The sequence below is a fragment of the Microtus ochrogaster genome, chromosome 17 (assembly GCF_000317375.1).
Source record: "Microtus ochrogaster isolate Prairie Vole_2 chromosome 17, MicOch1.0, whole genome shotgun sequence".
Lineage (NCBI taxonomy): Eukaryota > Metazoa > Chordata > Mammalia > Rodentia > Cricetidae > Microtus > Microtus ochrogaster.
The window spans coordinates 23,618,634-23,630,515 of NC_022019.1; the positions used below are offsets into that span (position 1 = coordinate 23,618,634).

General features: G+C 34.0%; 1 pseudogene; it reads left to right on the forward strand.

Moving 5' to 3' along the window:
* Positions 1-11,142, forward strand: part of LOC113457000 — a 20,124-nt pseudogene extending 8,982 nt beyond the window's left edge.
* Positions 11,143-11,882: the final 740 nt, after the last annotated feature.

Here is an 11,882-nt window from a genome sequence, read left to right on the forward strand (position 1 = left end):
TATTTGTTGACTACTTTAAGCAAACTTGTGTTGTATATTTGTTGACTACTTTAAGCAAACTTGTGTTGTATATTTGTTGACTACTTTAAGCAAACAGGTCATCCCTTAAGTTGAGTTACGTATTCAAATGAGGAAAGAAGATAAAAACTTGGCACACAGTAAAAAAACAACAAAAAATGATGAAGAGGAAAGTGTAATTAAATTCTCTTATGATACATGTGCTCATTGATTCATGTATATACTCAAAGACAGAATTCAGAAAAATAATTATGTCAACTAATGTGTGAGGTCAATCATCGATTCAAATTCATCATTGGTTTCAACTGTGGAAGATGGCAAATATAAAAGGTATGATAATGTGAAGCAGTAAACATACACTAACCTCAGTAAATGGCAAGGATGATTTATGGCTAAAATAAGTGCTAATATGATAAATGAACTGTTTTCTTTAATAACTTAAGGTTCATTTTCACTGATTACATGGGAGATGTTCAAGCCAAAATGTGTGAATGCCCATGGAGAGTTGTTGTAAAGTCTTTCCAAGATTATATATCTTAAGGCAAAAAAAGATGTGAAAAATTAATAATTGAGGATGACTAAGTCTTTTTCCAAAAGGTTTGCTTTTAAAATTGAAAAGAAGAATTGTTTTCAGATAAGTCACTGTTATTGATTTATCATTTAACTCTAATGTTGGTAACACTGAATGAAAGCTTATTATTCTTTTCTCTTATGCTTTTAAACAAAGGAAAATGTTAATGAAACTTTAAGCATGAATGAAATACAATTATCAAAGTAGAATTTATTTCAGAAGATTAATTGTAAATGGAATTCAACTAAATAACTTTTGAAGTAATTGCTATCCAACTAATAGTCAATAGACACTGTTGCAGAGACTCTACTGTTTCTCTTATAAATCGTGGATATTAGCTGTGCTATTATTGAGAAGAAAATATGTTGTTAGTGAATGATTATTTTTAAGTGTGTTTTCTTCTTATGAATAAAAACAGTAAGAATGCTTTAGTAAGTGAAGCAATCATTTAAATGAATGAGCTACAATTTTTGTGAGTTTTTTTTATCATGAAGAATGGGGGAATGCTGTCAGAGAAATTATGTTTGAGGACAGATGCAAACATATGGGTAATGTTTAATTTCTCTTTTTAAGCTGATTCCCCCAATATAGAAAGGTGGCTTAATATGTTGTGCTGTAGGAAATCCTACAGCCAGTAGTTACCCTCCCACTGGAGCATGGCCTCTTACACTCTTTATGCCGATGTAGAACATGTCTGGCTTCTTTTCCAGCTGCTCGATTCGGTTTCTGTTCTCTGTAGATTTGTGAATCTACCCCTAAATAAATAACAATCTGTATCTCAATTCTGAACTAGTGTGAGATTTCTTTTAAGTGGCCATCTTCATCTGGTGCCCACGTGGAATTGGACTCCACATCTACCGGTTGGACGACCTAAAGGCCTAGCCAACAGCCCAAAAATTCTCCCAATCCTGCCCGCTTGGCTTGCTTTTAACTAAGTGGTCTTTTGTAGAACCCTAGCACAGCAGAGCTTACTACATGTGATAACTGGGAAATGTCCCAAGTGCACACATGACTGCTGCGTTCCCTGGTATGGTTTCTTGGAGAATGACAGTTCTCATCACCCACTTTTATGCAATGTGATATAAAAAAGAGAAATACCCTTTCAAAATTTAGCACATAGAATTAGACTAATTATACCTAATGGCAGTATTTCAGGATCCTGAAACATTATTGAAAGTTTAAAAATTTAAACTGTATGAAGATACTAACCTTGTTTTAATATTTATTTTATTCCTGTGATAAAATACCAGAAATAAGCAACTAAAAAGGCTTACTTGATTTGCTTTTTCAGGTATATTATATCACCCTGGGAAAATCATGGCAAAAAGATTTTGAGTTAGCTGTTTACATCACATCTACTACCAGAAAGCCTAAAATATTGAATGATAGTATTCAGGACTGTTTCTTCTTTTTATGCAGTCTAGTAGTCAGGTGAATCAGTACAACTCAATTACCCTCAGTAAGATATTCCATTCCAGATATATGCAGAGACAAATAAAATAAAATATTCACTTTTAGCAACTTGCATCCTAAATGCTTGTACACTGTGCCAAGTAGAAAATCATTAATAATCACCACAAATCTGCTTTTTATTTACTTGTCGTCCATATGTACTAGTTTAAGTCATACCTACCATTACTTACTCCGGTTGTCTTGTTATCAAATCGGAAAAAAAATTCTTATTTCTAATAGTAATGCTGCCAAAAGGTCCCTATGATTTTTTTAAAAGAATAGTGTAGAGATTTAATTGTTTCAATATCAGCACACAGAAGTTAATGTGATGAGGATAAAGGAGACCTGGATTCATCTTGATCTACTAGGAGAGTTTGATAAATGTATACACATGGGTCTAGTTCTGAAATCATGAAAGATGCATTATTGACAGTGCCACATATTCCTGCTTCATAGTTTCAGAATGACATTGAGATCAGGCAATATGACACATTGTTAGACCTTTTGTAAGAGATCCCAGAACACATTACCTTGGACTTGTAACCATGAAGCCTAAGTTCTAAAAGAGAAAACAGAAACTGAAGATGTCAAGATCACGAACATCTGAAAAATAAAGCTATCATCTCAGTCCAAAGATAGGCTATGTCTGCTACAGTTGACAGAACTTCTGGAGTGATCTACCTAAGACATTTAGAATCCAAATAATTCCAACATGTGTTCCAGATGCTGGATATGGAGCTGCTAGATTTTGGAATTTAGCAGTTTGGCTTCAGTTTTGCTTTGCTCCAACTTTTCTTTGTTATACCACCATTAATCTCTTTAGATTAGGAATGTTTGTTTCTTGTTCCACTCTGAAATCAAATATTACAGTCATCTACTATCAAAAATTACTCTTCTCATTCTTCTCTTACAACAGATTGAACTATTAAGCCCTAGTTGTGGTCAATGGTTTTCTCATGTATAGTCCTATATTTATTCATAGTCTTTCCACAGGTCAGGGCCAAAAGACTAAGTATCACCCAATCATGTTTTCATATCAACGCTCCCAACTACTCTGAGATAATTGCTGTTATTTACTATTATTGTTGCTGTGACAAAAATAACCTGGTAACAATTTAAGAGGGAAAATTACATATTTCGATCAAGATTTCAAGGGTATAGTCCATCATTGAGGAAATCCTGGAAACAGTAGCTTGAGGTAGCTACTCAAGTGACAATCACAGAGTCATAATTTTGTACTCTGGTCCTTTCTCCTTTACTTCAGTCTACCTACAAGTTAAGGCAGATCTTCCCATCTCAACTAAGTGAATCTAGACAATCTGGTAATCCTAAACACAGGCTTGACTCTTGCTCAGTTCCAGTTAATCATCTGTCAATAATTGATATTAACCAGGCTATAATCAAAACCTCTGCCCATTTTCAGTATACTGAATTATACAGAGAATGAATGTTGGTAAACTTTAAGATTAGAATGAAATGATTTCATGAATTGGTTATAGAAGTTCTCACCCCAAAAACACTATTAGCACATAAACTGGATTTTTTGTCTTACTTGGTTAAAATATTTGAAATAGCACAGTTAGGTTTAAGCTTATCCTTAAAATACTTTTAATAAAGAAAATTTCCAATGCCTTTTCAGCACTACCATATAGGAAATTTTCCCTAATTAATAGAATGATAATATTCTGAAAAGTTTTGACACAAGTGGCTACTAATACAAATATGAAAGTCAACTAAATTTAAAAATTTGAATATTTAGTTAGCAGCTTTATAGTTTCTTCATCCTTTTCCTCTGAAACTACAGATTAAGTCAAAATATTTCTCCAAATTGATTCAAAGCACAGAAATCACTGTTTTCAGACCTCACTATAAACTTTTGCTAAATGTATCTATGCAGAATTCTGTAGATAAAATGCCTGGCACTCTGTTTGTAATCACCCAATACATTGGTAGAAAATTGATCAAAATATTTTTGAAACTGAATGGATAGGTTGAGATTTTCCTAGCATTTCCTATCATACTTTGATAAGGAAAGAAAACCAAATCAGAGGATGATATGTTGACACACATCTGGATGCACTGGGAAGTAAATCGCAAGCAAAGCAGGAAGTAGCTACAAATTTCAAAAAGACTCAGTACAAATTTTATTTAAAATAACCTTGGGAAAAATTAGAATTTTTTCAAAGTAAGCAAAAAGCAAAGAGTTCATTAAGGAAAAAGAGAATATAAGGTAAAAAAAAAAAATACATAGTTGACTACATCCAGATACTTTGTTAGGGTTTAATAAATATGTGTATCACTGAGTTGAAATATATTGTTCTTATCTTGATATATTGGACTCACAGGAAGGTATTAAGAATGGAAATGAATACAAATGTTTTAGAAAATCACAAATCCAAAATAACCTTATTTTTGTCAGTGTTTTAGATTTACTGACAGTATTTGAAAGTGGTTCAAGGAGAGTTTTAGACTTTGGGAAGATATATTTGTATATTCTTGTGTCTCAAGGACAAAGGTTTCAAGACTGAATAATATAGCAAAACAATGAATATTTGTGTCATGAGTACTGCCTTGTTGTATTTCTTCATGTTTCCTTGACCTGTGCAGTTATCTTTAATCCTGGATACTTTCTGAGAATCTATTCTTCAGTATGCTGATCTTTCCCTGTTTTGCCCCAATTTTGTTGTTGAGGCTTGTCATGTATATTTTCCTAGCAGATATGAAAAAAACTTCTGTTCATTCAGATAGGACAGTGGAGTTACACCACAGAAACTATTCAATCCAAATCCAGCTTAATGAAGCAATGAATATATTACTGTAATTTACATTAACATGGTTATTTCCAAGTCATTTTTTGCCACCCAATAACTTTAATTTCTGTTGATTGCCCACATGTGTTGTGATAGGAGCAGCAGGCTACGTTCCTGGCACCCGGCCACCCTCACAGCTAGCTTTATACCCGAAATAATTACACGGAAACTGTATTCTTTAGAACACTGCCTGGCCCATTAGTTCCAGCCTCTTATTGGCTAGCTCTTACATATTGATCTAACGCATTTCTAATAATCTGTGTAGCCCACGAGGTGGCTTACCAGGGAAGATCTTAACCTGCGGCTGTCTGGAGTGGGAGAATCATGGCGACTGCCTGACTTGGCTTCTTTCTCCCAGCATTCTGTTCTGTCTACTCCGCCTACCTAATTTTCTGTCCTATCAAGGCCAAGCAGTTTTCTTTATTAGTTAACCAATGAAAGCAACAGATAAGATATAAGACCCACCTCCATCACACATGTGCAAAAATGAGGGGCAATTACAGTAGTATGAATAACATCACCAACTATGAATATCTTCCCCCCACCCAAAAACATTAATTACCTCTTGTCCTTCTGGGAGTAGTGGGACTTCACAAGTTTCTACCTCAGCCATGATGGAATGTTGAATGCCCCAGCCTGGCACAGTTCATAATTATTCCAGTATAAAAAAATGCAGCATTCTAAGAATTTTACAGAAATTCTCAATATATATTTTAGCATGAATTAAATAGATCATTCTTAATGCAATTCTAGATATCTACTGGAAAAAGCTATGTAGAATAAAACAAATAGATCAATAGCCTTCCATATTTGTTTCTGAATTTAAAAAGGTTTAAATTAGTAAATAACTATTTCTACTACTTGGCATAATGTTCCACTGTATTCATTAAGCAATTTAATGTACTCTGTCCATTAATTAAAATGTTATAAATGTGAGTTTATTACTTTACTTACGCTTTTGATTTTTGATTCTAAAATTCTATAGATAAATCTATAATGTGTTTTAATTAAGATGAATATTTTTACCAATCTTTATATGAGACATAAAGAAAATTAATGTTGCAAACATTAATTTACATTATGTCTGTCACTTCTATGTTCAGATTCAAACCAAATAAAGTTGACTAAAACAATTGCAATTATTCTTTTCAGATCTGTTTGAAGTCCTAAGGTATGAAATAATTTTCACAAGATGACATTGTTCATATGACACAGTTTCAAATAGTGATATAGTTTCTTTGGTTTGGTTGCTTCTTCACTCTTACATCCAGAAACTTGTTAGATTGGGAATTTTATAAACTCCATTTATGTTTAAATTTGTTTCCTACTTATTGCTCTCTATGAGGTGAACTTGTATTATACATGTGATTATTCATAACTGTGAACATTCCAGACAGTAGCCAAATTTATTTACAGAGTGCCTTTGAAGCAAATCTGCATCTGTTGGTTTGCTGTACTGTATGAATTCCCAAAGAAACTAAATGGATGTGCAGAGATCTGATCCCAGGCTTGCAACTACAACATATTGTCTGACTTTCTTTTCTCTGCTTATCTCCTGTGGGCCCTCAAGAAACAAAGTTTGGGGCTGAAGGATTAGCCTCAGCAGATCCACTTATTTGATTAGTGTCCTGCCTGCTTTGCTCTTCCTCGGGTTCATTGATCAAGATGATTGCATTTGCTGTCCTCTGCTGGCCCAGCCAGGCGGAGGAAAGGGATCGTTTGCTGAGAAGTGAGTCCTCAGGGCAGGCCTGTGTCTGCGAATGCACAGTTCACTGGCTATTTTGCTATGGTGTCCAGTAATAAAAATAATAAAATGAGGGAAATGGCCCCTCTGTTGGAAGGAAATACCGTTCGACTCAGATTCGCAGCCAGTAAACTTGGACTTTGACATAGCTAGTGAACTGTGTTTGATGACAAAATAGTCTCCGCAAAGATGAGGCAGATGATCCATAGCTTGAGGAATTTTAAAGTGGTACAATCACAGCCTGACACAGGAGAAAATGGGACAAAAGGCTTTACCAAAATAGCCATTTGTGAGTGGCTTGAACTTTATTATCTGCAACTCAAAGGGCTTGCATGCAAATTCTAAAGAGAACACCAATTCATGTCTCCTGAGAATTTATAGATAAAACTCAGCCTCAGTTATAGCTTAGTTGACTCACTGTGGAAATATATCTTTCACCTTAATAAATTATTTCAAAAATTTTAATGTGTACAATGATGATAAAAGCAGGGTTCATAATTAAGAATCACAATTAATTCCCAATTGAAAGTGTTTTGGTTTTCATGCAGCAGGCTTTGGAGCTAGGTTCCAAGCATTTACTTCTAGTTACTTACAGCTGCCCGTAACTCCACTTGCAGGACATCCATTGATCTCTTTTTACCTCTCCAACATGGAGTAATGTTGTATGAGGCGCCATGGTAAAATATGTAATAATTAAAATGGGTTAATTCTAGATGTAAAAGCTAGCTAGCAATACGCTTAAGCTGTTGGCCAAACAGTATTGCAGATATTATAGTTTCTGTGTGGTTATTTGGGTCTGAGCTGCTGGGTAGTCTGGAAATGAATGAGCAACTTCACACAACAGATATAGTTAAAATTATCAACTTGTATTTAGTTCACTTCAGAGAAAAAAAGACGAAATTTCATGTTTATTTCCTCAAGGAAATAAAAATATAGTTTAATCTTACATTCACAGGAAAATAAAAGCCTCGACAAGCAAAAAGAGAGTGTCTTCCTTTTTGAAATTTTCATGTAACTTCATAATATAACAAAATGAATAAGTCACTAATTGATTTTGGTTTTTACAAGTAAAAATTTGTATTTAATGATCCTGCTAATTAAATAAGTAAAATTTAAATAAAGACACACTGTATGCTAGCAGGAATAAAAATTAGTTCTATTAAAAATTTTTATTAACCTTTCCTTTTCATATTTTTATAATAAAATGTTTCAGTTGAAATTATTCTAGCATTATATTAGCAAATCCATGCAAAGCATGATTTAAAATGGCCTTAATATGTCATGCTTCAGTCTTCCGCTTTCCATAGTGAAACACTACAAGGGAGTCACAGTGGTAATACTTGAACCATTTGTGAGGCGCCTGGCAGTAGGACTAGGATTGATCCCTGTTGCACGAACTCGCTCATTGGAGCCCATTCCCTATGGTGGAATGCCATGCCCCAACTTAATGTGCCAGATTGGTTGGATTTCCACAGTAGACCTTACCATTTGGGAGGAGTGGATCGGAGGTGTTCTGGGAAGAGAAGGCCTGGGCTATCGGAGGAGGACTGGGGAAGAACTCTGTGTGTGTGTGTGTGGGGGGGGACAACAGCCATTGACGCTTGATTCATGATAGTGTGAGTTAGCTTATATTTCAAAACACAATTTCTTCTCAGGAGCATCCATTTCAGAATGTACTTTTATATACGATATAGTTCCAAATGAAATGTTATTTTTGAAGTCTTTGTTATATATGAACAAATATCTTTAGAGCTACAAATGTTTTCTTTTCTGGTACTTACAGTAGAGCTCCAACTTATTATATCTTATTTATAAAAAGCATCAAGAAGAAAATATAGAGCAATAATGATACAGAATTTATTATTTCTTCTATTCTGTTTTTCAGATCCTTTGTTCCACTGAAACTTAATCATACCAGTCAAATTTTACATATTCAAATTGTTATTTAATGTGGAAATGATGCTTGAAAATTATGAAGTATAAATCAAACTATAGCAAATTTTCTTATTCTTTTTTATCAGTGTGAAAGATCTGATGACATTTCTTAAGATCTAGATAATTAAATATATTAAATATATTAATGCAATAGACTTTTGGATCCTTTTTTTTTATTTTTTCTAGCATGAAGGAAGGGAGTTGAAATCAACTCATTCAATTTTTATAGTGCTTTAAAAATATTTATATAAGTATACTCAAATATGCTTATCAAAGTATACAGCTCAATGAATTTTGAGGAAAATGAGTGAATGAATGTAATAATCACATGGGCAAGAAACATGATTGATAAGCATCCACCAAAGTCTCTTTGCTGTTGTCCTGCTCCTACAGCAGGACTGGTCAGCATCCACCAACATCTCTGGTGCTGCCTTCCTGACCCTATGGCAGCAGCTCACTCCTACCCACTCCTGTGCAAGAATAGCTTTCCTTGTTATTCCAACTGTTTCCACTTAATATACTGTAAGTGATAGATTTACAGTATCCACTACTTTATTTTCTCCATAGCTATGATAATTGGATAGCCTTACAACTTGGGAAATTGTTATGGCTAATATCTGTTGCCATAAATACTGTCCTCCAATAGTATTTTTTTAACTTAATTGAAGAATTCATTGTATAGATCTCCAATGATGTTAAAGCATTTCTTTTTTTTTCAGTTACAATTGCAAATAGGTTTTATTATTCAAATTGTCCAGCTTTCCTCTATCCTTCAGTGGAAACATGCTTACGTTCTGAAAAGGAGACAATATTTTACTGATTTAATATTTTAACTAATCAGGGTGATGACTCAGTAAAAAATGTGTATGTTGTGCAAAGCTGATAGCCTAATCTTGATCACCATATGCAGAGAGCCACATCTCAAACCCAAAATGTTGTTTTATAGTCTCCACATATGTGTCAGACCTAAAACCCCTACAAGTGATTTCATGCTTAGGGTAGTAGTGAACATTTTTTATTGTATATATGACACCATCTATCTAAATGACAATGAGTTTTCTCCAAAGAAATTAAAAGACTATTCCACTTATTAATGCATATAAATGATCCAGGACATTATGCACCATGTTTATTTAAATAAAAATTTAATTAATAAAATATCAAGTGTTTATTGCTTCAATGAGCTCTACTGAAAGTTTATAAATTAAATTAAAGTAACAGATTATTTGGAAATCAGTACAGGCTTCATGCCAGCTTTAATACAATTTCCATACTTCATTCAAATTTTGCTAAACTTATGTAAACTAATTCACATCTTAGATGTTTTAATCAAATATAATGTCTTAATAATATTGTTATTTCATGCAATAAACAAATAATCATATCTCATTAATCATCATGACTCTCATTGTGCAAACCAAAGTTTCATTTTTTTCAGGTTAGAATATTCAAACATATGGAACTATTGTCAGATTATAATAAGCGTACATGAGTGAGATCATCTCACAACACATTATAAATCAGTGACACTTGATAAACTAGACTTATTACTTAATTTTAAAAATAAGCTCTACTGGAGAGATGACTTGGTATATATGGTTGGCTACTACTGGTACCTGAAGAGGTTACTCAAAATACCAGACACCCCACATAGGAAGTACAGAACCAGCTAACACAAATTGTTCTCTGATATCCAATGTAGTAGCATACATACACACTACACTCCATACAATAAGTAAATGCAAAATTTCATGAACAAATATAATTTAAATATAAATAATTCTGCTAAATTACTGATAAAATTTGGGCAAAGAAAAGATATGAAACTTTCTCATTATTCAAAAGAAGATTTTCCATTCCAATCTGCCCATTGTGCTAAATTTCCCCCAGACTGAAAATGGTAATTTATTTCAACATTGATAAATGAAACACTGGCAGCTACTTCTTGTTCACTTACTTGTGTAATAAGTTAACATCATGAAGGGAATATAGCTGAATTATGAGAAGCTCTCAATACTAAATATGATTGAATGCATGTTGCAGAGAATATACAAGTTAAACCAAAAATTTCACACAACGTGTTGCCAAATCTGATTCTTCAGGGAAGGATGCACCTGGTTCAAGTTAAGTCAATAGTTTGTTGACTCGCATAAAGAGGTCTTGGGCTGTGGAGTATAACCTACTTTTGCCACTTTCCTAAACCCGTATACTCCATAATTGCATCCTGCACTGTTGTACTCAAACCAGCAGATGCATATAGTACTTACCAAATATCAAAGAATCTTCCTTTTGGAACAGGCACAGACTATTACACAATTCCACAGCTGTACCAGTGGAAAGAACAACTGAGCACAAGGTATCTAATCCATTGCTGATACATCTACAATACTACCTCTATAGCTATGACACACTGGACATAGTGACTGAAGTGGCAGAATGATTGCAAGAGCCATAAGACTCAATGCTGCCTCTTTTTATGTCTTTTAGACAAGAGGGGAGCTGTGCCCACTAATTCTCAACAGCATGGTTCTCCAGGAAAGACCTGTATGGTGCAAACACAATATACCAGCTTGGATGAGGGCAGTCTCACAAGGCCTTACTCTTTGATGTAGAGGTACAGGCAGTTAATGGCTGTGGGTTGAGGGATATTCAGCATTCCTCAGGAATAAACCTTCTAATAGGCTATCCAATCTCATTTGGCTAGCCATAAATACATATGCACACATGAGCAAAACAATATTACTACATTGTTGTATATGTGCACATAGTAATGTCAATGCCAGTGTTACACAGGTAAAAAGACATACTATTCTACTTATGTCAGTGCAATTTTCAAAAGGGTAACCAGAGCTTTATGTTGAACAAAACTATGTTATCGATTAATTTGTTAAAAATGAAAATTAAGGTGTATGAGTTGGAGGAATTTATTACACTGTGCTTCAAATTCAATGTAAAATCAATGCTAAGATATGGAAAATAATGTGTTAGGCTTGAAGATGATGTCCATATGAGCTAGTATCATCTTCAATATTTTGTCAGTGGAGATACTGTCGTACTTTGAGTTTGTAATGTTTCCCACACCTGATGCATTGCAGCATATACTCTTCATTAGGCTGCACTGATTTCAGAGAATGTAGAATTTTTGGTGCACGCAATCCAGCTGGCAAATTTGCAATAGAGGTATCTACACTCTGAAAGTGTAATTCAAAATGGGTCTTTACTATTACTAGTGACTTCTGTCAGGTACTTTGATAATAGTGACTCAAAGGCACCCATTAGAGATGCCTAGTCTCTCTTATGTATTAGAACTTACAGTCTTACATGTTCAGTGTATCAGAAAACTCACTGCATG